Source organism: Nicotiana tomentosiformis, chromosome 3 (genome assembly GCF_000390325.3).
Source record: "Nicotiana tomentosiformis chromosome 3, ASM39032v3, whole genome shotgun sequence".
Taxonomy (NCBI): Eukaryota; Viridiplantae; Streptophyta; class Magnoliopsida; order Solanales; family Solanaceae; genus Nicotiana; species Nicotiana tomentosiformis.
This window is the reverse complement of record NC_090814.1, coordinates 70,475,168-70,491,523: the sequence shown is the minus strand read 5'-3', so window position 1 is coordinate 70,491,523 and position 16,356 is coordinate 70,475,168.

Here is a 16,356-nt window from a genome sequence, read left to right as displayed (position 1 = left end):
TGCTAGTAACAGGCAATCTGATGAAAATAATAACTAACTTATTATTAAGTCCACAATTCAAATGCGTAATTGAAGCGAATTCTTATCCATTGCCCTCGTTTAGTGGAGGATGATGAATCTTAAACCGAGCAGTGACCACACATGTACACATGGTAAAATGTAGGCAATTAATTAAGCTTAACCAAATGCCAATTTGCCAAATTCCCCTTTTGCTCTCTAAATAGTAAGAAAAACCTAATAAGCACATTATCGCTTTCTATAATGCAATCATAGCACTCACTTAGATTTCAAGAAACATTGTAAGGGCCAAAACTTTATGCTCTATAGCTAGCTACCTGTATTTTTCATACTACTGTCCCCGGAGGCGAAGCCAGGATTTCATAATAGTAAAAAAAACCTAATAAGCACATTAGGACTACGATTTCAAATATTAATAACTGGATTCTAAATTTAGTATTTATACATATTTTATGAATTCAAAATATAAAATATACTGTTTGAGCAAAAATTATTGGGTTAAGAACATACACTCCTGCTCTACTTTGTATAGTGGATACAATTTTTGACCTCAAATGTAATCATGCCACTAACAGACCATAGAAGATTAAATAAAATATCCATAAAAGGTGGTATTGTCGAAAAAGTTGTGGGGTCTTGACGCGTTTACATTCTTTTCATAATTTTCCAGTTAATTTGATATATTCATGGGATTCCCATGATCTTATTAATAAAAATTCAATTTTTCCTATGTCGTATTGCTTCCAAAACCAGAAAAGTTCTCACCTAGTTTATCTCCATTATTGCTTCTGAAAACTACAACTAATTTTTGGATTTTATTCATGATTGAAGTAGACAAAGGAAAAGAAAAAACCAACATATTTCTATCCGAAAAGATTTCTTGCGATTTTTTTGAATCTCAACTACAAACTATTAACCTAGATCATATTTACGTTCATGTTCCTTTAGAGGCGGACCCAAGATTCGACAGTTAAGGGGGCACCATTATATTCAATATAAATTTATCTGCTCATAAAGATTGGTAGGGGAGCCTTTGTTAATATCTGACTATTTCTTGAAGAAATTAGCAAATATATATGGAGTTTTTTGCCGAAGTTTCTGGGTACCGGTGACCCCTCTATCAACCATGTAGGTCCGCCTCCGTTGGCCTTATAGCATAATTTTGGTTTCGAGAAACTAATGTTGCCCCAATAGGTTGCCCTAGCATTTAGAGTTGGAGGAACAATCCAAAACGGATCCAGAATTCGAATTCAACCGTTAAGACTCTTAGTATTGAAACTATTATATTTTTAAACTTATGATTTCAGACTTACCATTTGTTCAATTATAATAACTTTTTACACATAAATATATGCTCCGCATAAAAAAAACTATGAGTTCAGATGAATCCGGAGTTGTTACTATACATCCGCCCCGTAACAACGTGGAGAATCAAGATTTTAAATCTAACAGTAATCGACATCTATGCTAACGAGAGATAGTAAACAAGTAGAACCAAACACAACTTATTTGAAAAAAGGAAGAAGGAAAAAAAAATCTAACGTTGTGGCCGACCAGAGAAACTTGTACTAGCAAAGTTCGAAAAAATATCTAAGAATTAGGGGCGCAATTTCTGGGCAATGCGTTGTTCAGACATCACATGGAACTGCCAAGTTGATGAAGCTGTTGCTGTTCGTAGGATGGACCCATTTTCTCAACTAAACAACTTGAGTTCCAATGGCCCAAATGGGGTGGGCTAAATTCATCCCACTATTTTTACAAGGACGAATTGATCATTAGTTATCCAATGTTGTTGGAAACTTTCCGTTTTTGTGTTTGATAGCGAAAGTAATTTCGAAACTTGGTATCAACAGATGAAGAATTTTTTTAAGGCTATTGGATTATGGTCCACCATTGATGAAGGATTTGAGAAATCCCCGGAAGGTACAACGTTGACTGGTGATATAGCTACAAAATTGGAGAAGAAGAGACATTTAGATTATAAGGCACGCTACTATCTCGCTATCAAGATTGAATTGCGTGTATCTAACAAATATTTGCATGCAAGGTCATCAAAGGAGGCTTGGAGAGCTAATGCACCATTGTAGTTAATTCATTCAGATTTATGCTAGGTTCTGGTGTATTTTCTTTGTCTTCCAAAAAGCAACAAGTTGTTGCTTTATCAACAGTTGAAGCAGAGTACATGGCTGCAACAAGTAGCACTACACAAGCATTGTGGTTAAGAAGAATGCTTGGATTTCTTCAACACAAGCAAGATAATCCTACAATAATTTTTTGTGATAGCAAGCCTGCAATTGAGTTAACAAAGAATCCATTTTTTATGGGCGTATCAAACACATTGATATCAAATTTCACTTTATTCGTGACTTGGTTCAAGACAAGGAAATAGTTATTGAGTATTGCAAGACTGGAGAGCAAGTTGCTGATGTTTTCACAAAGCCACTAAAATTGGAGTTATTCATCAAGTTGAAGAAGATGTTGGGCATGATCAAATTTGAAGATCTTGGTTTAGGGGGGCTGCCGGAAACTAAACCAAGATTAATTAGTATTCCTAAATTGTCTAGGATTTAATATTTGGTAGTTTATTTAATTCATGTCTAGTTAGGTTTTGTTTACTAATTTTATATTGGAATAGTTTTTTGGTTTTGTAGTATTATAAATAGAGGTGCTTCTACTTGTTTTCTTAATAGAGAGATTCAAGAGTTTATGAGTTGTGAAAAAATCTCTTACCACGTTCTCTCCCTAGTTTAATAAATTCTTCTATATAGTCTTTGTTGAATTTTTTACTTGTGCCTAAATTATTTTGGGGGTATTTCAATTCTTCAAATATTTTTTCCTTTTCCCCTTAGAATAAGAATCATTTGAGATTGGTTGGGTGTATTATATCCGTCCCATACCCAACAAAAAATATATCCTTTTCAAATATGTTTATAGACCTACTTTTCCATATACTGGTTAAGATTTAGGAAAACATCTCAATTCAGGAATAGATACAAGTTTCACAGCCATATTAGCCAACAAAACTTTACCCACTTGAGCAACGCATTTAGTATTTAGTCCTTTCAACTCTGTCTACTGACACAGACCTGCATATATTTAGAGACAGAGTCAAAATTACTTGTAGCCCGTTATAATTACTAGGTTCACAATTGAGTATTTATATATATTTAATAAATTTTTTAATATAAATATAGAGTTTAAGAAAATGTTATTAGGTTCGTCCGAACCCATAATTTATACTTTCCCTCCGACCCTGCATATATTTGTTTGTCCATAATATATCGTAGGACTTAAATATATCATCTAATTATCTAAGCTTTGTGGGATTGTAGGAAGCCTCGAAACAATCACGATTACCATCTTATATATGTTTAGTGAAAAGTGTTTAGTGATACTTGAAGAAAATATTACTCTTAATAGTTAGTTAGTAGAGAAAAATGTTACATCAAAATAAATTCAATAAAACTTGTAAATTTTTTGAAAAGTGTATATATATATATATATATATATATATATATATATATATATATATATATATATTATTCTATGACGAGTCACTACAGGTTACACTTATTAAGACCAAATTGTAACAATAGTTTTTATTTAGTCATTTAAGAAAAAGAAGAGTATCTGAATGTCAAACAACTTACTACTTCAAAAGTTAAACAAATATTCATTTGATCCTGAACTGCAATAGCACGTTCCAAGTTTAAATACGTTATACTCCTCTTTGTTTTTTTGTAACAAAAGACCCTTATTTAAAACAAACACATACTAAGAGAGTAAGAGTCATTACAACACGAGACTAACCTAGGCAACAAGGCGGCTCAACGGTTTTTGTGGCCTAAAGCCAAAACATTTTAAAAGGCCCTTAATTTTTTTTTTTATAAAATTCATATAATAATGAGATACAAAGCAAATTCCTAGGACTTTGGCCTAATGGTAAGTGTACAACGCGTAATGTGTGAATTAGGTGCACATCACAATTTGGAACTGTCACGATACAAAATCCACTATAGGCCGTGATGACGTCCAACGTCGCCGTTAGGCAAGCCAACGGTGAACCATCTAAATAATTATCCATTTTAATTTTTAAAATCGGGAATTTCATTAAATAAACAGAATAAAATCTGGCACTCAGAGAAACTTGTGCTTTTCTTTACCAAATTTCGAATATAATTAAATCATAAAGTGAAATGATAATAATAACGTGAACTACAAAAATGCACATCCACTAGGAACCCCCAAAACCCGGTGTCACGAGTGCATGAGCCTCTACTAGAAAGTACAATAACAATATAACATCTATCTGAATACAAGATAGAAAGGATTAAGTAAATAATTATGATGGAGATTATGTGTGTTGTGAATCGTAACATGGAATGCGGCTCACCATAAAGTTCCCTCGACAGTTGCACCTATGCGCCCAAATGACCACCAAATGAACCTGTCAGATCCTGCATATTTAGTGCAGAAGTACAGCATAAGTACGTAAATCAACGCGTACTCAGTAAGGATCTAGCCTAACCCCGAAGAGGTAGTGCCGAGGGGGTCAACATTGACACTTACTAGTGGTCCAGTAAATCAAATATAATAAAATAGATAAGTATGAAATATGGTAAGTAAACAACGAATACAAATATAGGCAAATAATACGGTCTACAGCTGAACAATGAACACAAGGTCCTCAATTATCGGGTACCTCCTCACATCGAATACGTAGTGATCAATACCAAATCAATGGTCACATCTCAAGTCAGGAAACTCATGAGTACGCAGACTCCTTATCAAGTATTTTGCACGATTCTACCGAGGCGAGCGGCCCGATCCTATAAGAGTATTTCATAGAACTGTCGAGGTGAACGACCCGATTCCATAAGAGTGTGATAGATAATCCTGCCGAGACGAATGGTCCGGTCCTATAAGAATAAGATACGTGATACTGCCTAGGCGAACAACTCGATCCCATAAGGGTGTGTTACAACATCCTGCCGAGGCGAATGGCCTGATCCCATAAGAGTGTATTACAATAATCCTCCAGAGGAGAACGGTCTGATCCCATAAGAGTGTGAAGTTTTTACGGGTATATGACCCCATTCACGAATATACGTGTAAGTAATAGAATTCAAGAGAAACTTCCCGATGAATACGCACAATACGGGAGAAATTCGAAAGAGAAGTGCAATTCTTATGGCTAATCAAGTAGCTCGTCAAATATCTAAAATAGCGAGTTCATTACTCTACGCGAGTCTAGTCTCAGGTCATAATGCGAAATAAAGTAATTAAAGAGGCAAGAATATCTCAATTTATATAATTAAAGCATGACATGAATCTAAGTCTACCCGAACATAATCAGGAACTCTAGCATACGCACAGACACTCGTCACCTCATACGTGCGTAGCTCCCATAACATGTAGCATGTAATAAGTATAACACCTACGAGGTAAATTTCCCCTCACAAGGTTAGACATGAGATTTACTACGCTTCAAAGTTTCATAATCGGCTCCAACGCCTCTCTAGCACCTCAAACCAATGCCCATCGATCCGAAACTAGTAAAACAATCATGAAAACTAATAAAAATATACTCCAATACTCATAATTAATCAATTTATAACAATTTTTAACTCCACTCGAAAAGTCAACAGCGTCAACCCTTGGGCCCACTTGTCCGGATTCCAAAAATTTTCGAAGATAAGCATTATCCATAACACCACGAACTCAAATATATAACTTATTCCTAATCTCATGTCCAATTTGGTGGTCAAAATCCAAAAATACCTAATTCTAGATTTCTTCCAAAATTCCACAATTTCTACAAATTTTCATGTTAATATATTTATACAACTCATATATGTAGCATACAACAAGTGGGAATAACTTACCTCATGATAGATGATGAAAATCTCCTTTTCAAGAGCTCCAAAATTGCCTAACTAAGTGAAAATAAAAGAAAATGAGCCAATCTTGTATTAAATCAAATCTACCCAGTCCCGCTATTCTTCGCGATCGCGGAAAAAGCCTCGTGATCGCGAAGGCCAACTCCTCCCAGCTGCCCAGATACCCGCGTTCGCAACCTCTTGATCGCGTTCGCAATGCCCAACTAACCCTTCCCTTCGTGTTCGCGTTCGCAACCTCTTGATCGCGTTCGCGATGCCTAGCTGATCCCTCCCTTTGCGTTCGCGTTCCACATCTCGCGTTCGCAAAGGCCTTCTGCCTCACGACCATCCACCTCTCAGCCTTCTTCGCGTTCACGTTCGCGGTCAAGCCTACCCATTCGCGGTCAAGCCTACGTATTCGCGAAGTAGGCCAGGTCCTTCTTAGAATTTGCGTTTGTGAAGAGAAAAAACTGGGGCTCTTCATCAGCTTTCTTCGCGATCGCAAAGCACACCAACACACCAGCAATATCAAAACACCCAAACTTGCTCCGTAACCACCTCGAATCACACTCGAGGCTCCCGGGATCCCATCCAATCATACCAACAAGTCCCAATACCCTATCCAAACTTATCCAAAGGCTCAAAATGCAAAGAATAACATCAAAATCAAGAATCGACGAGCAAAATATTTCTTTTAACTTTCAAACCTTCAAACTTTGACGAACGCGTCCGAATCATACTTAAACACTCCGGAATGACGCCAAATTTTGCGTACAAGTCACAAATCACGTTACGAACCTATTCCAAGGCTTGGAATTCCAAACGGACATCAATAACACCAAAGTCCTCATTAAAACAAACTTAGAAAAATTTAAAAATCTTCAAAATGCCAACTTTCCACAATAAGCGCCGAAATGCTCCCGGATCACCCGATACCCAACCCGAACATACGCCCAAGTTCAAAATCATCATGCGAACCTATTGGAACCTTCAAATCCTGATTCCGAGGTCATTTACTCAAAATTAAAACCTTGGTCAACTCTTCCAACTTAATGCTTCCGAATTGAGAATTTTTCTTCTGAATCAACTCTGAACTTTCCGAAATTTAATTCCCACCATACGTACAAGTCATAAAATATTAAGTGAAGCTACTCAAGGCCTCAAACCGCCAAATGACGCTCCAGTACTCAAAATGACCGGTCGGGTCGTTACAATCTCCCCCACTTAAACACACGTTCGTCCTCGAACATGCCAAGAACCGTTTCAGACTTGCCCAAAATCACTGTTTAACACCTCGCGCACCTACCCGTGCCACCACAACCCATGTGAGCATATTAGCTTGAGCCAGATTGAAGATTCTTCATGCCACCTTAGCCCACAAACCTTAGAACCAAATTTCAACATCTGGGATTCTCTACGAGACCTAATTCTAGCATACGAACACCGTATCAACCTCAACTTATTGTACGAAATATGATCATGCACCCATGCTGAAACCACACAATGCACTGCATAATTCGTATGCCCATAATAACACCCTCCAACCATAGAAGCTGCAAACCTGCTAACATGATGCCAGTAGTATACCTCATAATACATATAAGCCATGTTCCAACCCTCGCAATACTGCGACGATGAAAGAGACGTGTAGAATCTCATAACAACCCGCCAAATAAAAAATCCTTGGAATTTCCCCACTCAACGAGAGACCTTGCCTCATATTGAACTGAATAGTGACATCTTCCCTCTAATATACCTTATCTAAATCTGATTGCACTAACTCTAGGTCCAACCTCCTCGTCTCACCTAGTACAAGATGCTCGACCGACAAGCCACATCAAAAACCACCTAAAATCTCCTATGATGATATCAATGCGCCAATAAGATACAACTCGAATATGACTTATAAGGAAGATTGAACTCTGGCAAAGAACTACCCAGCCCGCGTAACAAATAAAACGGCCAAAAATATGCTATGAGCCTATCTCAGAGATGAGAAACGAGGCACATAAAATAGGTATAAGGAATCGTACTCAACATCTTACTGGTGCGGCGTGCAACCCGATCCATACATGATACCCATGGCGGCATGCCACCCGATCCACACATAACCATCAGTAGGGAAATACCCATCAAGCCATAATGCTCAAACTCACAAAATGCCTGAATATTGACCATGAGCACGGCAAGTGCATAAATACAACCCTGGAGAGACGGATAGTGCCATGAACTATTAAAGCCAAGCTCGACTAAGGTGCATCAAATAACCAATATCTCGAAAGCCATCCCGCTCATATAATACCAAGCGCTACGCCATATCACAACTCACGCGCGAAAAATCAACCCGCCTCACCACACATGTGGCATAAAGAGTAGCACTTAAAATAGACGATGCTTGGAATATCATCCACTACGCCTGAAGAATCATCCATAAGCAATGCTATGCTGAATGAACACATCCGATATGATGTAGATCACGCATTCACATTAGATCTACTAACTGACCTCAAGCCGATTCTGATCCTCCCATACTGGGCCAATAACCTTTCAAAGATCCACAATGAATCCATTCATGACACATATGAGCAGTCATCCTGTAACGACCCGGCCGGTCGTTTTGAGTATTATAATCTCGTTTCCCCATTTACTGCTCAAATTGTGAATTACAGTTGTTATTTGGCTTGCTGGGGTAATTGGTTTGGGTCTGGTTCCAAGGTTTAGAATTTAAGTTGAAAAGGTTGACCGGATGTTGACTTATGTATAACGACCCCGGAGAAATTTTGCTAAGCAAATTAAGGTTTGGTGGTGCCGAGGTAGATCAATTAGTACAAAGATTATAGATGGTTTACAGATGACGGTGTATAACGGATGCAGGGTAGGCTATGTGTGCCTAATGTAGATGGTTTGCGTGAGTTGATTCTCCAGAAAGCTCACAGTTCGCGTTACTCCATTCATCCAGGTGCCGTGAAGATGTATCAGGATTTGAGGTAGCATTATTGGTGGAGGCGAATGAAGAAAGATATAGTTGGGTTTGTAGTTCGGTGTTTAAATTGTCAACAGGTAAAGTACGAGCATCAGAGACCGGCAGGATTACTTCAGAGACTTGAAATTCCGGAGTGGAAATGGGAACGCATTACCATGGACTTCATAGTTGGGCTTCCACGGACATTGAGGAAGTTTGATGCGGTTTGGGTGATTATGGATCGGTTGACCAAATCCACACATTTTATTCCAGTTGGTACTAATTATTCTTCAGAGCGGTTGGCAGAGATTTATATCCGCGAGATTGTTCGCCTACATGGTATGCCAGTGTCCATCATTTCAGATCGGGGCACGCAGTTTACATCATAGTTTTGGAGAGCAGTGCAGTAAGAATTGGGCACACAGGTTCAGTTGAGTACAACATTTCACCCTCAGACAGACGGACAGTTCGAGCGCATTATTAAAATATTGGAGGATATGCTACGCACTTGTGTCATCGATTTTGGAGGTTCTTGGGATAAAGTTTTGCCACTTGCGGAGTTTGCTTACAATAACAGCTACTAATCGAATATACAGATGGCTCTGTATGAGGCATTATATGGGAGACGGTGTCGATCTCTGGTTGGTTGGTTTGAGCCGGGTGAGGCTAGGCTATTGGGTATTGACTTGATTCAGGATGCTTTGGAGAAGGTTAAAGTGATTTAGGAGCGGCTTCGCACGGCGCAGTCTAGACAGAAGAGTTATGCCAACAGAAAGGTCTGTGATGTCGCTTACATGGTTGGGGAGAAGGTTCTGCTCAAAATTTCACCAATGAAGGGTGTGATGAGGACCGGGAAGAAGGTCAAGTTGAGCCCTCGGTATATTGGGACTTGTGAGATACTTATGCGACTGCAAAACAAGTATGCGAACCGCATAATGACCGCAGACTGGGTTAGTAATGCCCAGTTTTGGAGGCCAAATTATGCGGCCGGTACTCGACCAACTTCTCGCAAGCTCTTATTGCACCTATCATAACACATCCCGAATTATCATCCACCATCGCATACTCAACCTCCTAAGGGTTATACCGTCTTCTTCATGCAACCCAAGCTCACATCGCAACACATGCATCCTATGTTAGGCAGAAAGCAGAACTCTTCGTAGGAACCTCATCAAAACCACGCAACCGCTAACCTGCTCATGGGAATCATGAAATCAATTAATCTCCCTGGGTCCACACTGATCTGCCAGCTGTAAGAATCCTTTCATTCATTAATATCACCCTAAGGTCCAATAATATGTTTGAAACTCGAAGCCGCATTGCATCCAAAACAATAATCGAATACTCATATTTTCCTATATTTCAATCAAGACCTTCTCATCACATTCAAAATAAGCACAAAGACCACTTCAGGGATCATCTCCCTCGAACCATCAACACTGGAACGCCGATTTGATCCTGAAGTCGCAACACACAGCCATCTCTGATAACTTCCTCTTAGGTTTCATCTCACAACACCATTCCTAGAGGAAAACAATGAAGGCCAACATGCCGATGAGCCTCAATACGTTCAATCAAGGACGGAAACACCACAATATTAACAAGAATTCCAATTAATTCAGAAATATCAAATCTCGACCGTAGGCAATACCAACACCGGGCTGAAATGACAGAACAACCCTACACCATGCGACGATAATGGTCTGCCCGCATTCGTAGGGAAAAGCATCATGCACCGCATCTATAGCATCTTCAAAACACATCGGTGCTCAACGACAACAAATGCCCGACGTCGCGTACGAATGAGTAGAAAGAAACCGAAGGCACAAGATTCAACGAAATAAAATCGCACGATGAGGAATCAAGGAAGGTAAGTTCTCCTAATAGCCATGTAGCCTCTTGAAGATAAGTACAGACGTCTCCGTACAGATGCGCAAGACTCAACTAGACCTGCTCATGACTAGTGAGATCTAAGTGAACATAGTGCTCTGACACCAAGCTGTCACAACCCAAAATCCACTATAGGCCATGATGGCGCCCAACGTCGCTGTTAGGAAAGCCAAAGGTGAACCATCTAAATAATTATCCATTTTAATTTTTAAAATCAGGAATTTTATTAAATAAATAGAATAAAATCTAGGACTTAGAGAAACCTGTGCTTTTCTTTACCAAATTTCGAATATAATTAAATCATAAAGTGAAATGATAATAATAACGTGAACTACAATAATTAACATCCACTAGGAACCCCCAAAAACCGGTGTCATAAGTGCATGAGCCTCTACTAGAAAGTACAATAAAAATACAACATTTGTCTGGAATAAAAGATAGACAGGATAAAGTAAATAGCTATGATGGAGACTCTGTGTGCTGTGAATCGTAGCATAGAATGCAGTTCACCATAAAGTCCCCTCGACAGTTGCGCCTACGCGCCCAAATGACCACCAAATGAACCTGCTAAATCCTGCACATTTAGTGCAGAAGTGCAGCATAAGTACGTAAACCAACGCGTACCCTGTAAGTATCTACCTTAACCCCCAAAGAGGTAGTGACGAGGGGTCGACATTGACACTTATTAGTGGTCCGTTAAATCAAATATAATAAAGTAGACAAGTATGAAACATGGTAAGTAAACAATAAGTACAGCTATAGGCAAATAATACGGTCTACATCTGAGCAATGAACACAAGATCCTCAATTATCGGGTACCTCCTGAAATCGAATACGTAATGGTCAATACCAAATCAACGGTCACATCTCATGTGAGGAAGCTCATGAGTACGCGGACTCCTTATCATGTATTTTGCACGATTCTGTCGTGGCAAGCGGCCTGATCCCATAAGAGTATTTCATAGAACTACCGAGGTAAACAGTCTGATCCTATATGAGTATTTCATAGAACTGCTGAGGCGAACGGCCCGATACCATAAGAGTATTTCATAGAACTGCCGAGGCAAATGACCCGATCCCATAAGAGTATGATAGATATTCCTGTCGAGGCGAATGGCCCGGTCCCATAAGAATATGATATGTGATACTGCTGAGGCGAATGACTCGATCCCATAAGAGTGTGTTACAACATCCTGCCGAGGCAAACAGTCTGATCCCATAAGAGTGTATTACAATAATCCTGACGAGGCGAACGGTCTGATCCCATAAGAGTGAAGCTTTTACGATTATATGACCCCACTCACGAATATACGTGTGAATTATGGAATTCAAGAGAAACTTCCCGATGAATATGCACAACGCAAGAGAAATCCAAAAGAGAAGTGCAATTCTTATGGCTAATCAAGTAGCTCATCAAATATCTAAAATAGCAAGTCCATTACTCTATGTGAGTCTAGTCTTAGGTCATAATGCGAAATAAAGTAATTAAATAGGAAAGAATAACTCAATTAGTACAATTAAAGCCTAGCGTGAATTGATAAGTGGGGATTTTAACCTATTATTTGCTCTCTCTTACTTGTGTTTTAGGCCAAAAATACTTGAAGGTATTCCTGAAAACTAATGAAATATGCTTGCTTGCAGGAATTGTTCAAAATAAGCCAAAGGAATCAAAATCAACTCACAAAGGAGTTAAAAGTTGAACAAAAACCAAGGCTGGGCAAAGATGTCTGAAGTGCGGAACGCACAAATATTGTGCGGCCGCGAAAGCCATGATGCGGCCGCGATCATAATTATGCAGTTTACGATAGGGAGATTCAGAGAGTGTGATTTTGGGCTAAATGATAAGCGCGGACCGCATCAGAAATGTGCGGCCGCGAAAGTCCCTACGCAGCCGCGATTGAAATTCCGTGGACCGCGATGATTGAGATTCAGAGAGCTGACAACTTGAGAAAAAGAGAGAAGTGCGGACCGCACCAGAATTGTGCGGCCGCGGAAGTCCCTTGTGCGGCCGCAATCGAAATTATGCGGTCCGCAAGATGAAGAATCAGAGAGTTGATTTCAAGCCAAACTCAAGCAAGTGCGGACCACATCACTTTTATGCGGCTGCATAATCTAGAGCGCGTCCGCACTTAGAATTATGCGGTCTGCGAAAGTTCAGCTCAACCCAGATCCAAAAGAGAAGAACGCAGACCGCATCAAAATTATGCGGCAGCGAAAGCAAGGGTGCGGCCGCACAACCTCCGCAGGGGCATTTTTGTCAGATATTTTCAACTTAGTATAAATAGATTTTTTTATCATTTTTAGGTTATGTTATGTTTTGTATGAGCACCTGAGACGGGTGACTTTTCTGTTTACGGAAATATTGTACTAGATTCACTTCTTAACATTAGATTTTCCTTCCATAAATTAATATTATGTATTTTATATTCATTTCATCTTTAATTTCTGTTATTTCCATGAGTAGCTAAACCCATAGCTAGGGTTGTGACCCAACCCTAATATGGGTATTTAATGGGTATTTGATTTTGGGGTTTGAATGTGAATGGGTTAGTGATATTTAGCCTAGTTCTTGCTAGAACTCAAGAATCAATGGTTGCAAACATTGATTCATGCCTTTATGACTTAGTCTCTACTTGAGAAAGAGGGACTAAATCTAGGAAAACTAGGCTAACAAGGAATTGGGGTGAACTCAGAAAATTGATAGCCCCAATTAAAGGGTTAAACCTAGAGATAGTAATACCCAACTTGAGCTAATATCACTTGATTTGCATGAATACTCATTTGGGCTTGAGAAAGCCAAATTGGGCAAAATCACTCAAACTGCCGAGAGGTATAGAGTGAGCACCCGGGTGTGATAGCTATATTACAATCCCAACTAATCAAGCTTGCCCTAGATTTTGCTACCCGTTAGATAGCCACCTAGGTAGAATTCACTACCCTAGTTTCTTTAAACATTTGAAAAACAACAACAAAAATATTGTCCTTAGTTTCAATTATTGCAATCTTTAGAGTAAAGTTAGAAGTAGAAATCAAACCCAAACTAGTGGGAGTGTAATTAGATTCAAAACCCGCACCTAGCTTAGATATAAAATGGATTCCAAATATTAACTCCTTGTGGATTCGATTCCGACCTAGTTGGGTTAAAACTGCACCGACTATCCTCGCTACTCAATAGTAGTGTAGGCTTGGACCCGATCAATTTTTGGCGACGTTGCCGGATCGATGTCTACCCGGACATAATCAGGAACTCTAGCATACGCATGTACACTCGTCACCTCATATGTGCATAGCTCTCATAACATGTAACATGTAATAAGTATAACACCTACGGGGTAAATACCCCCTCACAAGATTATATAGGACACTTACCTCACTCCGAAGATCTATAACCGGCTTCAACGCCTCTCTAGTACCTCAAACCAATGCCCATCGATCCAAAACTAGTCAAACAATCATGAAAACCAATTAAAATATACTCCAACACTCATAATTAATCAATATATAATAATTCTCAACTCTGCTCGAAAGTCAACAAAGTCAACCCTCAGGCCCACGTGCCCGGATTTCGAAAATTTTTGAAGATAAATGTTACCCATAACACCACAAATTCGAATATATAACTTATTCCTAATCTCATGTCCAATTTCATGGTCAAAATCCAAAAATACCAAATTCTAGGTTTCTTCCAAAATCCCACAATTTGTAGTAATTTTCATGTTAATATCCGTATACAACTCATGTATATAGCTTACAACAAGTGGGAATAACTTACCTCATGATAGATGATGAAAGTCTCCTCTTCAAGAGCTCCAAAAATCGGCCAACCAAGTGAAAATGAAGGAAAATGAGCCAAATCCCGTATTAAATCAAATCTGCCCAGGCCCGCTCTTCTTCGCAATCTCGGAAAAAGCCTCGCGATCGCGAAGGCCAACTCCTCCCAGCTTCCCATCTACCCTTCGCATTCGCGACCTATTGATCACATTTGCGATGTCCAGCTGACCCTTCCCTTCGCGTTCGCGTTCCACACCTCGCGTTCATGAAGGCCTTCTGCCTCACAGCCATCCCCCATCTCAGCCTTCTTCGCGTTCGCAATCAAGCCTACGCGTTCGCGAAGTAGGGCCAGGTCCTTCTCCGCATTCGCGTGATCCTCCTCGTGTTCGCGAAGAGAAAAAAATAGGGTCCCTTCATCAGCCTTATTCGCGATCTAAGGACTACCTTTGCGATCGCAAAGCACCCCAACACATCGGCAATATCAAAAAACCCAAACTTGGTCTTAAATCACCCCGAATAACAACCAAGGCCCCGGGGACCCCGTTCAATCACACCAACAAGTCCCAATACCCTATCCAAACTTATCCAAAGACTCGAAATACCATGAATAACATTAAAATCATGAATCGACGATCAAAATATTTCTTTTAACTTTCTAATCTTCAAACTTCGACGAACGCGTTCGAATCATACTTAAACACTCCGGAACGATGCTAAACTTTGCGTACAAGTCACAAATCATGATAAGAACCTATTCCAAGGATAGAAATCCTAAACGTATATCGATAACACCAAAGTCCTCTTCAAACCAAACTTAGAAAATTCTAAAAACCTTCAAAATGCCAACTTTTTACAATAAGTGCGAAATGCTCTCGGACCACCCGATACTCAACCCGAACATACACCCAGGTCCAAAATCATCCTACAAACCTATTGAAACCTTCAAATCCTGATTCCTAGGTCGTTTACTTAAAAGTCAAATCTTGGTCAACTCTTCCAACTTAAAGCTTCTAAATTGAGAATGTTCCTTCTGAATCAACTCTGAACTTCCCGAAATTCAATTCCGACCATACGTACAAGTTATAAAATATGAGTGAAGCTACTCAAGGCCTCATACCATGGAACGGCGCGCTAGAGCTCAAAATGATTGGTCGGATCATTACAGGAACTCTATCATAAATGAAAATATGCCATTAATTAAGTGGAAGAAGGTAGAGGGGGCATGTCGATAATCTGTCGACTTTCGAACCTTGCACCCCATTGCATTTGGAGACTACTCTTAAAAGGATAAACAAAAAAATTCTTTCGAATGGATGGATCAATAAAATATGGTGAAAAAAAATAGCCAATACATGAGTTTCCTTTTAGGGGAAAAATTAGATTTGATAACGAAGGTAAATACATCACTTAATAAAATAAAAAAATTAAATTTATCATTATTTATTACCCAATTATAAATTTAATTAAAATTGTTAAATATTTTGTTAATAATAATAACATAAAATATATGTGATATATTGTACTTAAAATCGGGGCTTAAGGCAATGGCTTCATTTGCTTTACTCTTAAGCCTGCCCTGCTAGGTAACATAGTGTCTAAGCTGTCATTTTCAAAAGCATTAAAAACAAAAGCGGGGGAGAGGGGTAATATATGCGACATCCAAAAACATCTATTCTTAGCTAACCGGTCCACTACTTTATTAGCTTCTCTAAAGACGTTCTTCAAAGTTGGATTAGTTCCTTTGTTAATAGGAACCTGCAATCATTAATCAAGTTGTGGAAGAGGCCATTATTTTTAGTAAGCATGTTAATCAGATCACTGCAATCAATTTTTATT